At 41.6% G+C, this 14322-nt stretch overlaps 1 non-coding gene across 1 annotated transcript; it reads left to right on the forward strand.

The window, feature by feature from the left end:
- The first annotated feature begins 6097 nt into the window (after nt 1–6097).
- On the forward strand, nt 6098–6170 carry TRNAC-ACA (transfer RNA cysteine (anticodon ACA)). Its single transcript has one exon. It is a non-coding gene; the product is annotated as a tRNA-Cys (tRNA).
- Nucleotides 6171–14322: the final 8152 nt, after the last annotated feature.

Genomic DNA, 14322 nt, shown 5'->3' on the forward strand with positions numbered 1-14322 from the left:
GAAGCAACAGTTAGAACCAGATATGGAACAATGGACTGGTTCCAGATCGGGAAAGGAGTATATCAAGGCTGTATATTGTCATCGTGCTTATTTAACTTATATACAGAGTACATCATGTGAGATGCCAAGCTGGATGAAGCACAAGCTGGAATCAAGACTTCTGGGAGAAATATCATATTCAGATGACACCACTCTTATGGAAGAAAGTAAAGAGCAACTGAAGAGCCTCTTGGTGAAAATGAAAGAGGAGAGTGAAAAAGCTGGCTTAATACCCAACATTTAAAAAACTAAGATCATGGCATCCAGTCCCATCACCTCATGGCAAATAGATGGGGAAACCATGGAAACAGTGAGAGACTTTATTTTCTTGGGCTCCAAAATCACTGCAAATGGTGACTGCAGCCATGAAATTTAAAGATGCTTGCTCCTTAGAAGAAAAGCTATGACCAACCTAGACAGCATATGGAAAAGCAGAGACCTTACTTTGCTGACAAAGGTCCATCTAGTCAAAGCTATAGTTTTTCTAGTAGTCGTGTATGGATGTGAGAATTGGAGCATAAAGAAAGCTGAGCACTGAAGAATTGATGCTTTTGAACTATGGTGTTGGAGAAGACTCTTGAGAGACCCTTGGACTGCAAGGAGATCCAACCAGTCTATCCTGGAAGAAATCAGCCCTGAATATTCATTGGAAGGACTGGTGCTGAAGCTGAAACTCCAATCCTTTGGCCACCTGATGCAAAGAATTGACTCTATAGAAAAGACCCTGATGCTGGGAAAGATTGAAGGGAGGAGAAGGGGATGACAGAGGATAAGATGGTTGGATGGCATCACTGGCTTGATGGACATGAGTATGGGCAAGCTCCCAGAGTTGATGTTGGACAGGGAGGCCTGGCTTGCTGCATTCCATGGGGTTTCAAAGAGTTGGATATGACTGAGCGACTGAACTGAACTGAAATTTACATACTTAAAAACTTGCATGTTTATATATTATACATTTGTATATAAAAGTTGATGTTTAGAATACATTTACAAAATTTTATTGGATTATAGTGGATGTACAGCATTGTGTTAGGTTCAGGTACACAGCAAAGTGAATTATTTATACATATACATATATTCAATGTTTTTTTAGACTCCTTTCCCATATAGGCCATTACAGAGTGCTTAGTAGATGTCCCTGTGCTATATAGTAGGTCCGTATTAGTTATCTATTTTATATATTGTATATATAGTATGCATATGTTGTATAATGTATATATGTTGATCTCAGTCTCCCAATTTAGCTGTCCCCCCTTAAGAACCCTTACAAGTAAGTTCATTTCTACCCTTTTTTTAGATTCCACGTATAACTGGTATTATATTTGTCTTTTTCTGTCTGACTGACTTCACTCCGTATGACAATCTCTAGGTCCATCCATGTTGTTGCAAATGGCATTTATTTTGTTCTTTTTTATGGCTGAGTAGTAGTCCATTGTAAATATGTACCACATCTTTATCCATTCGCCTGCTGATGCACATTTAGGTTGCTTCCATGTCCTAGCTCTTGTAAATAGTGCTGCCGTGAACATTGGGGTGCATGTATCTTTTCAAATTATGTTTTTCTCTTGGTGTATGCCTATGAGTGGAATTGCTGTGTCATTGGTAGTTCTATTTTTAGTTTTGTAAGGAAGCTCCATACTGTTCTCCATAGTCTCTGTACCAATTTACATTCCCATCAACAGTACAGGAAGGTTCTTTTTTTTCTCCACACCCTGTCTAGCAAATTAAAATAAATGTTAAAAGCACAACTGATTAAAAAATTTTAAATGTGAAGAACTGTCTCAGAGATTACAAAATCCATTATCTTATATTTGCATATTTATAAAACTTGTGACTGTGTGAACACATGGCTAGGGCCGCCACACGCTTTGGGCTTTGAAAGAGCCCAGTGCAAGGGAGGAGCCCTGAAACTTCGTTAGTTTCACAGTGTATTAGTTATCTATTGCTCTGTAACTGACCAAATTGTTATCTCACAGTTTCTGAGAATCTGTAGCACTATTTTGCAAAGCCTTTTTGAATCCTGGACCATGAGATTCCAAAACCTGTATTCTTAAACCACTACAGCTCCCAACACTTCCAGCTCACTCATACCTCCCAGCTTTATGCAAACTTGCTTTCTCTGCCTGGAACATTCCTGTCCTTTCTCCTCTTTCTACCTGGCAAACTTACCAGCACTCAGCCTAATTCCTGACTCCTCTGCGCATCCTTATTAATTTCTCTGGAATGACCGATGATTTGCTTCCTCTAAACTCCTATAAAAACCTGCCTTTCCCCTATTTAGCAAAATTCTCAAAGGCTTTCAGTTGTTTAGCTGTCTGAAATATTGAGTATAAGTTGCTTGAATTCAAGGACCTTTTTTTTTTTTTTTTCCTGTTCTCAAATTCACAGTAGTTGGCAAAGCTCTGACATGAGGTCGACCCCAGTAAATGTCTGTTTTGTGCACAAATGGATTATCGTGGACTTGGAGAGACAGGGCTCATTTCTAAGGCCATATACCTATGCCATTTCTGGGTGATCAGCATTTAGTTAATGATCACAGCAAATCACTGAGGCCACAGGGACGCCGATGAAATCTGCTTCATCTGGAGAAAGGCACTGGGCCAGGTTAACCCCCAGTAAACCAATCACCACATGCTCCCTACTTTACATGGGTAGCAACCACATTTGGTAGATGGATCCTGTTCTCAGAACCTCTTTATATAAAACCTGTAAAATATGAAAACCTTGTCAAGCTTGGTGCAGGGCTTTCCGCTGCACCATGGATTCACTGGACTTGCTCACATCAGGCACTGGGGTCTCAGGTGGCAGAGTCAACCATCAGTTCACCTGTGTGTTAGGAGAATCCAGCTGGCTCTTATTCCCCAAGAGTACTCGTCTTTTCCAGGTGCACACACTTTACTTTAATAGTTTTCTTTCTTTCTGTAAATTGAAATCCTATATGCAGGACTATGTGACCCTGGAGCACAGTAAGAACACAAAAGGAAAACTCCAAACATTTATCCTCAGGTACTTCACCTTGGGCAGAAGGATCTGCTTACTTCTCCTGAATCCACTCCATTTCCTGCACACCTATTCTTTCTCATACATTTCTCTTGCTCCTCACTGCCTGGGAGAATTCTAAAACATTTCCTCATAGGAATTCTCTGCATAATCACATGGAAGATTAACTCAGATTCAACCACTTGCACGGTGCCCTCTCTGATCATCACTGCTTTTTCCTTTTTGGAATTCCAGTGGTATTTGCTGTTTGGTGCTTAGTCTAAGCCTCCCTTCTCACACTTTTACATGTATGCACGTCACCTGGGGGATTCAGTGGAAGTCGGGTTCTGATTCAGCAATCCGAATGGGGCCTGAGAGTCTGCATTTCTAACAAGCTTCCTTGCTGCTGGGTCCTGAACCACACTCTGAATAACAAGGGTTGAGACTACTTGGTTTTTTAAAATATTTGTTTATTTATTTTTATTATTGGAGTGTAGTTGCTTTACAATATTGTATTAGTTTCTGCTGTACAACAAAGTAAATCAGCTATATGTATACATATTATCCCCTCTCTTAGACCTCTCTCGCACCCTGTATCCCACCCTCGAGGTCATCACAGAACACAGAACTGAGCTCCCGGTGATCTACAGCACTCTCGCACTTAGTTTTGAGTGTTTTCCTCCATCTCACCCTTCTTCCCTTCCTCCTCTTCATTCCATTTTCTGTAACTATTTACCAGGCATCTTCCAGATTTTATACTTAGTACACAAGCTGTCATTTTAGAGGTAAAACTCATAATAGCTTTATTTATATTTTTATTTTACTTACTTATATATTTCAACTTTTACTTATATTTAGATTGAAAGATATTTTTTTTTAAGCTTGAACCAGTTGTACCCACTGGAAGGCCCACAATTGCCTGTAATAGCAAGGTGGTATTTTTAGAAAACAGCTCCCATGCTGAAATCAACAAATCTAGGCTCCACACCCAGTTCTTGCTTCATTGAACTACACATGAGATTTAAGTCTGTTCCTTAGTCTCTGAACCTCAGTGTGATCACCTGAGAAGCAGGAATAATAATCTTTGCTTCCAGTGGGATGCTGGAATGAGGGAGTGGATGGAGGCGCTGCTTGTTTGCAGGGTGTCTGGCACCCCGTTTTGGTCCCCTGACCCTGAGGCATGTTCGTTTCCTTTCTGCCTGCTTGGGACTGACTGGCTTTGGACATTCAGGGCTTTAAGTTCTGGGCAGGTTGGTCAGAGCATCAGAGAAGCAGTGCCTTGTGGAGGCTCGGTTTCCTTCTGCTCTGGTTCTGATTTTCAATCTTTGGTGTAAAGACTTCATAGTTTGCTGGCAAATGTTTACATTACTGTTGTTTTTAAATTTTATTTGAGGCCATGCTTTGAATTATCATTTGAAGTTCTGAGGAAAGAGGGTCGATGCTGTAACTAAGGTTTAAGAAAAACTGTGCCTCATATATCATAACAAAAGTAAAAGCCAGTATATTTTTATTGCTTGTTAATTTGCCACTCAAATATGATGCAATTTCAACTTCTTAAAAAATAATTCTACTGTTACTTGGTTTTGTTTTTCATTTAAAAAGAATGAAATAATCTTCTGGAAGATTTCAAAGCTCAGACAGCTGTAGTAGGGCATGGAATTGGACCCTGGTCGGCTGTAGAAAAGCAGAACTGAGTTTTAGTCCTGATTTTTTAACAGCGTGCTGTGAAATCTTTATAAAAATCACTTTTAATCTAGGCTCTGTTTCCTCACTATAAAATGAATGGGTCAGACTAAATGATCTGTAAGATCCTTTTCTGCTCTTAAAAAAAAATGGCAAATTCTGATTCTTTTCCATTTAGTTACAAATAATGGCGAAGTGAAAACTTAAGTAAAACAATTTCATTTTAAGTTTTACAAATGAATGGTGTAAATGAGATTATAGAAAGAAATGTTTAAAATGCTTGAGAGAACACTTGCAAGTAATTTGAAATCCTTGAAGAGTATGGATTTAGATATAAAAAAATTGATTGGCTAATTGCAAACCTTTCTTAACTACTCATTAATGCGACCTGTGGAACATGCTTTGCTTAAATTGCATCCCTGTAGATTCTTGACAGGAATAAAAGTATACTTTGCTAAAAAAAAATCCTGTATACAATTTATGTTTGTTTTGCTAATTTAGCGTGTGTCTGGGCAGTGTTGTGTTTATGAGCACAGGCTCTGGTTCCAGATTCTATGGTCCAGCCCTGGCTCTGTTACTTACAGCCTGTGTGACCTTGGGCAAGTCACTCAGCCTCTCTGTACAAGAAGCATGACGACTGCACACCTGCCCCCCTGCCCCCTACCCCCCCCCCCCCCCGCCATAGGTTAATGATGAAGGTTAATGCAGTATTATATTTAGAAGTTTGCCTGGTATCCGTTCAGTTCAGTTGCTCAGTCGTGTCCGATTCTTTGCGACCCATGGACTGCAGCATGGCAGGCTTCCCTGTCCATCACCAACTCCCGGAGCTTGCTCAAACTCATGTCCATCGAGTTGGTGATGCCATCCAACCATCTCATCCTCTGTCATCCCCTTCTCCTCCTGCCTTCAATCTTTCCCAGCATCAGGGTCTTTTCCAGTGAATCAGTTCTTTGCATCAGGTGGCCAAAGGATTGGAGTTTCAGCTTCAGCATCAGTCCTTTCAATGAATATTCAGGACTGATCTCCTTTAGGATGGACTGGTTGGACCTCCTTGCAGTCCTAGGGACTCTCAAGAGTCTTCTTCAACACCACAGTTCAAGAGCATCCATTCTTCGGTGTTCAGCTTTCTTCACAGAAAACATTTTATCTTTATCAAACATTTGCCTGATATGTTTGATAATTGGTGTGTTATTATGATGGCTTCATTTTAGTGATTTGCTTTAGGTATGATCTATAATTTTAAACTACAATTTTATATTTATAATTGAGCTTTTAGTCTTGAAATGTCCATTGCCCATTCAAGGTGCTCATGTTGTTGGAGTTCTCTTTGGGAAGTCACACCATGTGATGGGAAGAAAGTGAATGGGAACAAGAAAGTGGCATAAATTTGCTAGCTTCCCTGGTGGCTCAGATGGTAAAGCGTCTGCCTACAATGCAGGAGACCCAGGTTCAATTCCTGTGTCAGGAAGATCTCCTGGAGAAGGAAATGGCAACCCAGTCGAGTATTCTTGCCTGGAAAATCCCATGGACAGAGGAGCCTGGTAGGCTATAGTCCATGGGGTTGCAAAGAGTTGGACACGACTGAGTGATTTCACTCACTCACTCACTCCTTAATAAGATGGTGGGTTGGATTAGATTGCTAGATTTGGTTTGCTTAATTGGGGATTTATAGCCTTTGGGGGCTGACGTCTATGTAAGAGGTATATGCAAAATAATGGGTGTAGGTACAGTTTTCTGGGGGTAAAGATCTGTTTCCTTTTGTTTTTCAGTTGCTAAGTCATGTCTGACTCTTTGTGACCTCATAGACTGCAGCATACCAGGTTCCTCTGTCCTTCACTATCTCCTGAAGTTTGCTCAAACACCATTCAATACGTTCTCAGATGAATCCATGAAGGGTTAAGAGCTTCCTATCTCAAAGATCTTCAGTGTCCCTTTTAACTCTACAATCCCACAGCTACAAGACATTAGAATCTAGGTGAAATCACCTGGGAACAGGGTTTCTGGGAAAATGAAGCCATTTCCTGGTGAGATAGAAAACTGCTGTTTTTGACAGTTCCTTCTGGCAATAGTAAGAACAGGAAAAAAAAAATAGAGTACAAAGTTTCAGCTGACAGATGACCCAGTTTTGTCCCTCTTTTTCAGTGAGATAAATACTACATACTCAGTTCTTTGGAAAATTGGTATTATTGTGAGGGTCGTTATTCAAGTTAGACCTGTTACATATATTATATGGGCTTCCTAGGTGGCACTAGTGGTAAAGAACCCATGCCAATGCAGGAGACGTAAGAGACTCAGCTCAATGCCTGAGTCAGGAGGACCCCCTGGAGAAGGAAATGGCAACCATCTCCAGTATTCTTGCCTGGGAAATCTCATGGACAAAGGAGCCTGGCAGAATACAGCAGAGTTGGACACAACTGAAGCAACTCAACACACACACACACACACACACACACACACACACATACATATCTATGTTATATATATAATGATTGCATTAATATTTAGGGTGTCATTCTTGACTTTGCTAACAAGATATAAGTGTGCATATTTTTTACTTGAGTCTTACCTCTAATCACTCTATATTAATCAGGTAAATTCTTCTTGATAGGCTGTGCTGTGACCAAATCCTTTCCTTGTGGAAGGATCTGGGAAGAGAGATCAGGGAGATCAGAGTTGGGTTCTGGACTTGTGAAAATTGCAGGGAATCTGACACTCAGTAAATTAGGGGCTGGAATAGTAGATAAGACTCTCTGAAGGAGATTTCAGAGAACTACAAGCACTGGTGAATCCAACCCTTTCCTGCTTTTCTTCTTAAACGTTTCTGAAGAGTTCTTTGAATTGAGATTTTTAAAAAGCAACAAGAAATAGGTAGAGAACTCAAGATATATGTCATCTATAATTATTAAACTGCACATACATATTTAAAGAATAGTACTAGTAATATGTGGTTTTCACTGGAGTATGGCAAAGCTGCTAACTATTCAGTTCAGTTGTGTCCCACTCTTTGCAACCCCATGGAGTGCAGCACGCCAGGCTTCCCTGTCTATCACCAACTCCCGGAGCTTGCTCAAACTCGTGTCCATCGAGTCGGTGATGCCATCCAACCATCTCATCCTAACTAACATCTCATGTTAACTGTTACACACTCCTTATTGGAAAATTGCCTAGAAAGACATTTGTCTATGATGGGTTCTACCAGGATCTTCTACTTCTTTATCTGGTTTAAATCTTTGAAATTCTCCGTTCCCTCTGTGTCTTGTGTTTCTTCACAATCCATATCAGACTATTTTGGATTAGACTGTAATTTCAGATTCTCCTCCATATATCTGTCTCTAAGTCTGTCTTTGCCTACTATAGATACAGAGTTCACTGGATGGCATTTTTTTTTTTTTAACTTTTGCTATTAACATTGATTTTTTTCTGTTTTTGCAAAAGAGCTAACCAGAAATCCTAGAAGTCTTGGAGGACGTGTTGGTCTCTGTGAAAATATGTCGGCCATAAAACTCATCCTTCAAGGCTTGGAAGTGTTCTATTAGCAGAATAGGATTTGCAGAGAGAGAGAGAAAAAACAACTCTGGTTCAGGCTTTTTCTAGAAAATCTTGTTTTCATTCATTCTTTCATTCAGTCACAAACATGCTCTGAGCACCTAATATGTGTCAGGCACTCAGAGAAGCTGAGGAAATGGAATTGAATAAGAAATGACCTCTGCTCTCAAGGGGCACAGGGTCCATGCGGAAAAAAAGAGTTGTATTTACAGTACAGGGTGAAGATTGTTACAATAGAGAGAGAAACATGAAGCTATGGGAGATGTGATATCATGATTTATAGTAAGAAAAATGGAGAAGGCAACGGCACCCCACTCCAGTACTCTTGCCTGGAAAATCCCATAGATGGAGGAGCCTGGTGGGCTGCAGTCCATGGGGTCGCTAAGAGTCGGACATGACTGAGCGACTTCACTTTCACTTTCCACTTTCATGCATTGGAGAAGAAAATGGCAACCCACTCCAGTGTTCTTGCCTGGAGAATCCCAGGGACAAGGGAGCCTGGTGGGCTGCCATCTATGGGGTCGCACAGAGTCAGACAGACTGAAGTGACTTAGCAGCAGCAGCAGCAGCAGCAGCAGTAAGAAAAAAAATATATATATTTGGTCTTCATCTCTGTTTCTGGCACAGAGCCCCTGAAATCTTTGGAATTTCCTGAGAGAGAGAGTGATCAAGGTGTCTTTGAGTTTATGTTAACGAGGTTACTTTTGGAAATCCCTTAGGGAACCTAAGGATGGGGTCTGGTTGCCAGGGGAATTAGCACCATGTAATTAGAGTATTGGAGCATTCAGTCCTGTCCTGGGCCACTGGAGGTAGGGGAGCTGGAGACTGAGTTCCATCACCAATGGTCAGTGATTTAATCAAGCATGACTATGGGATGAAGCCTTCCTAAAACCTCAAAGGACAGGGATCAGAGAGCTTCTGCATCTGGGTTGGTGGATACATGGAGATTTGGGGAGAGTGGCGTGTCTAGCACATGTGGAAACTCCACACTCCTGTATTAATACATGCCTCACCCAGTGCATCTGTTCCACCTGGCTCTTCTTGAGTTATATTCTTTTATAATAAGCCAGTGAAAGTGAAAAAAGTGACAGTGTTAGTCACTCAGTCGTGTCAAACTCTTTGTTACTCCATGGACTGTAGCTCACCAAGCTCCTCTGCCCGTGGAATTCTCCAGGCAAGAATACTAGACTGGGTAGCCATTCCCTTCTCCAAGAGATCTTCCCAACCCAGGGATTGAACCCGATCTCCTGCATTGCAGGCAGATTCTTTACCATTTGAGCCACCTAAGCTGATAGGCAGAAATAAATGTTTTCCTTAGTTTTGTGAGGCATTTCAGCAAATTAATCAAATTGTAGGAGGGGCCATAAGAACCTCTAATTTATAGCCAATTAGTAGTACAAATAACAATCTGGATTAATGATTGACATCTGAAGTAGGAGGGGAGGTAGCGGGGCATTCTTATAGGATCCAACACATTTTCTTGATAGAGAGTGTTAAGATTGAGTTAATTGTTTGGGGGTATAGGAAAAAATCCACACTGAAACAGCACAGAGGAATGGCATAGGGCTGAGCCTAGGCTGTTCAGGAAAAACTCTGTAGAGTTGAACTTGGCCTTAGTCTCGAAGAGTGAGTATGGATTGTTTAGATAAAAAAAGAGTAGAACAGGAATGGGAATTCAAGCAGAAGATGTACCTGTTCAAAGACTGAAATATAGAGAAACATTTAAAGTTCACAGGAATACAGGTCTGTGCTTCAGGACCCTAGGGGCAGAGAGTTTTTAATTCTGTGGCCCCTTCCTGAGTGTCACCTCTAGGGACCCTCACAAACTGGCCTTGCTGCTCCAGGACTTACTTTTCTCCACCAGCTGCTTTGTAGGAGTTTGGCCGTCAAACCATTTCATGCTTTTCCTGTAGGGCTTACACTGACTGACACTGTCACAAATAAGGCAAAGGAGGAAACAGCATTTACTCCTTGTAGTATGTAAAGATTTTTATTCTGGTTCTGTATCAGATCAGATCAGTTGCTCAGTCGTGTCCGACTCTTTGTGACCCCATGAATCGCAGCACGCCAGACCTCCCTGTCCATCACCAACTCCCGGAGTTCACTCAGACTCACGTCCATCGAGTCAGTGATGCCATCCAGCCATCTCATCCTCTGTCATCCCCTTCTCCTCCTGCCCCCAATGCCTCCCAGCATCAGAGTCTTTTCCAATGAGTCAGCTCTTCGCACGAGGTGGCCAAAGTATTAGAGTTTCAGCTTGAGCATCATTCCTTCCAAAGAAATCCCAGGGCTGATCTCCTTCAGAATGGACTGGTTGGATCTTGAAATCCAAGGGACTCTCAAGAGTCTTCTCCAATACCACAGTTCAAAAGCATCAATTCTTCGGCGCTCAGCCTTCTTCACAGTCCAACTCTCACATCCATACATGACCACTGGAAAAACCATAGCCTTGACTAGACGAACCTTTGTTGGCAAACTAATGTCTCTGCTTTTGAATATGCTATCTAGGTTGGTCATAACTTTCCTTCCAAGGAGTAAGCGTCTTTTAATTTCGTGGCTGCAGTCACCATCTGTATAGAGGATCTCTATTGTGAGAGGCATGCTGGGAGGAGTGGAAAGAACATGATAACCAGGGTTAGATGACTTGAGAACAAATCCTTACTCTTCCATAATCTAAGTCTGTGAGTCTGGGAAAACCACATATACATGTTGAGCCTCAGTTTCCTGCCAAATTGTGTTTGATAATATAGAAAAATATATGAGATGATGGGGCCAGGTAGAATTTTGAACAATTAGGATATGCTAATGATGAGTGTTGTTATTATGTATCTCACATGTACGTATGCATTTTCACATTGTAAAAAGTGGTTCAGGATAAAGCTGAATTTTGGGGAGAAAAATACCTTGAGGAATTTTTTGAAGGAGGTGAGAAGACAGCTCATTAGACATGAAGTAGGAGGTGATTTCAAGTGAGTACCAAGGACTTATAGTGCTGGAGGACAGGGTGAGTGGGTTTTGAGATCCGTCCCATCAAACAGATGGAGCCAGGATGAGTGGGGGCCGTGAGACGCAGTGCGTGTGGGAAGGTGGTGACAGGGTGCTCGGAGGACAGGATGAGCGGGCTACATGGGTGGGAAATGCAGAGCCTGGAGAAAACAATAACATCATGAGCTTATAGATGTGCAGAGCAGGAAGTACACCTGATGAATACTCAACCTCACATCCTCATCCCACTGGTGAGGAAATTAGGTTCCTGAGAGGTTGATTTGTCCCTGGTCACAGCCATGGCCAGCTGCAGACCTGAAATTTAACCTTGGAAATCCAAATATTTTTTTTTTTTCCAATTCAGTTCAGAGACGCTGTTGCTGCTGCTGCTGCTAAGTTGCTTCAGTCATGTCCAACTCTGTGTGAGCCCATGGACTGTAGCCTACCAAGCTCCTCCATCCCTGGGATTTTCCAGGCAAGAGTACTGGAGTGGGTTGCCAGTACCTTCTCCCATTCAGAGACTCTATTCAATCCTAATTGCAATAACTTTGAAGAATAAATTTAACACAAGAGTATATTTGCAAATAATAGATGATTACTTATATTAATTCCTGTTTGTGTCAACCCTCCAATATTTACATATATCGGGGATCTTTCTCCCCACACCCCATCACATTATTTACTCACAAATTCATGTATTCATTCACTCAAACATATGTTTGTTAGGAGTTCCTGTACTCTAGTTACCAAATAAAGCAGTGGGATCCAAAGATGAATAGATCCCTGTCTTTAGCCACAAAGAACTCATCATCTTATATAGAAGACAGAAAGACAGACACATGCAATCCTGTGCAGTAAGCATACACAAGGAAAAGTATAGTTTTGAAAATTGAGGGAATGGTTTCTCAGAGTTTATGATCAATGAACTGGGTCTTGGAGGAAAATGAGGAGTTTTCTACTTAGAGATGGGGGGCAGGGTCAGGGGGTGGGATGGAAGTAGATGAAGATGCTGAATATTCCAAGTGAGTGATGCACAAAGTCTTCATGGCTGTAGGCAGAGAATCCTGACAACATAGGATGCCATTGTGAGGGAGCAACCTTGAGGTGAGTTATAGGAAAATATTGTGAAGTTTCAACCAAGTAAGAAGTGACTTAATGGAAATGATAAATGACAAACGCATTGAAATTGAGAAAAAGTCACCTCTCTTCTAGCCTCAGTAAAAGGTGATGATGGGGTGATCTCACCTCCACTTTATGGAACCCTGTCAGGTGGGAATGCAGATTGTGATTTCTTCTGGTCCAGGCAGCAGAGGAGGAATTTCGTAGGATGAGTTGTTTTCCCATTTGTTAAACTTTGGCAGCTATAACTGACTTCACACCTGCAGAGCTGGGTGTCATAACAATGACATTGTCTCTCTAAAACTGAAATAATGCCTATGGAGCTGTGGGGATGCAGAGAGAAACAGGTTATGAGCTCTGCCCCCCAGGGAAGGCACCACCAGGTGGGAAGGACAGAAATGTGGTAAAACACACGCAACGCAGTGGTTTCTGTGCAGGAGGGCTCAGCAGACAGCGTGGGGTCAGGTGTGACTTGTTTCCTAAGGTTGAATCTTGAGGAATGAGTACGAGTCAGTCAGATAATGGGAAGAAGCTCTTCCTTGCAGAAGAAATTAAAAACAGGACAATAAACTCTTGGGACTCTTGATTGTGGGAGATTTTCAGAGAATATAGATGGGAGAATAAAGTAGAAGGGGCAATGGAAGCAAAAAGGCTAATCCCAAGAAACCTTCTAGGCTTAAAGGAGTTAAGGTTTTATTTCACAAGGTTGGGAGATCCACTGAAAATTTTTAAGTTGAAGATAATCAAAATAGGTGTTACTTTTGGAGGAATCATTCTAGCTACAGTTCAGGGGAAGAAATGGACAGGGTCAAGATTAACTGCAGGGAGACCAGTTGTCTGGCTTTTGCAACCACATTGCCAAGAGATGAGAATGTACTGAATTAAGATGTAAAAACTACAGGTTTTAGTTACCAATTACGTGAGGGGTGGAGGATATGGGAGGACTTTGGTCTGGCTCACAGATTTCAAGTTTAGTTTTCTGGGTAGATAGACATGCAGCTGAATAAGATTGGTCATAAAGAAGGAGGACCTAGTTTTGGATGCTCACATTTGTATCTGAGATGAACTGAGTTCTAGGTTGGTTGGATTTGAGATGCCTGTGGGTCTTGCAGAGTGGTGTATCCTGTATAAAGTTGGATTACAGAGGGTAGGGTGGGTCTGGAGTTGAGAAGCACTATCTGGGTTTGAGATGAAGATCTGAGGGTCAGCAGCATGTAAGAAGTAGTTGGAAGTGGAGAGGGAAGGTGATTTTACTTTCCAAGAATAAGTGATCAGAGAGAGGAGACTGAGGGTTGGATTAAGTGACTTCTCATTTTGAAATGATAAATCAGCAACTTCAGATTTTATTCGTTGTTGACACAGCCTTCGGGTGTTTTCCCAATGGATAGACTTTGGCTGACAACAAACCATGAATGCCAGGAGCTAGATATATTTTGTAAAGAAATTCTTCCCAAAGCAAGACATGTTTGGCTCTCACTCTGGGACTGTGTGTGCTCAGCCTCCAGCAACTCTTGGTAGTTAGTGGTTGGGATCATGTTCAGGACAATATAGTTATGCTAGTATTTTGAACAAAGTCATTTTGGATCATAGACATGAATGAGTATTCTCTAGGCTTCCCAGCTAATCTCATGTTTTGATCTGAATGAACTTGGCAGTTTGATATCCAGGTGTTCTTACAAGCTGGGATTTTGCCTTTTGAAAAGGAAGGAACTAGGAACCAAATAACTTGTCCTTTGCTTTTGCAAAGTCAGTGTGTGAGAGTCCTCTAGAGAAACAGACTGATAGTGTATCTATGGAGAAAGAAAGAGATTTATTTATTAATATAAGGAGTCTGTTCATGTAGTGATGGAGGCTGAGAAGTCCCATTGTCTGCTGTCTGAACACTGGAGACCCAGGAGAGCTGGTGGTGTAATTTAGTCCAAGTCCAAAGACCTGAGAGCCAGGGGCCCCTACAGCAGTTGATGGCCAATG

This window comes from Bos indicus, chromosome 11, assembly GCF_029378745.1.
Source record: "Bos indicus isolate NIAB-ARS_2022 breed Sahiwal x Tharparkar chromosome 11, NIAB-ARS_B.indTharparkar_mat_pri_1.0, whole genome shotgun sequence".
NCBI classification, from domain to species: Eukaryota; Metazoa; Chordata; class Mammalia; order Artiodactyla; family Bovidae; genus Bos; species Bos indicus.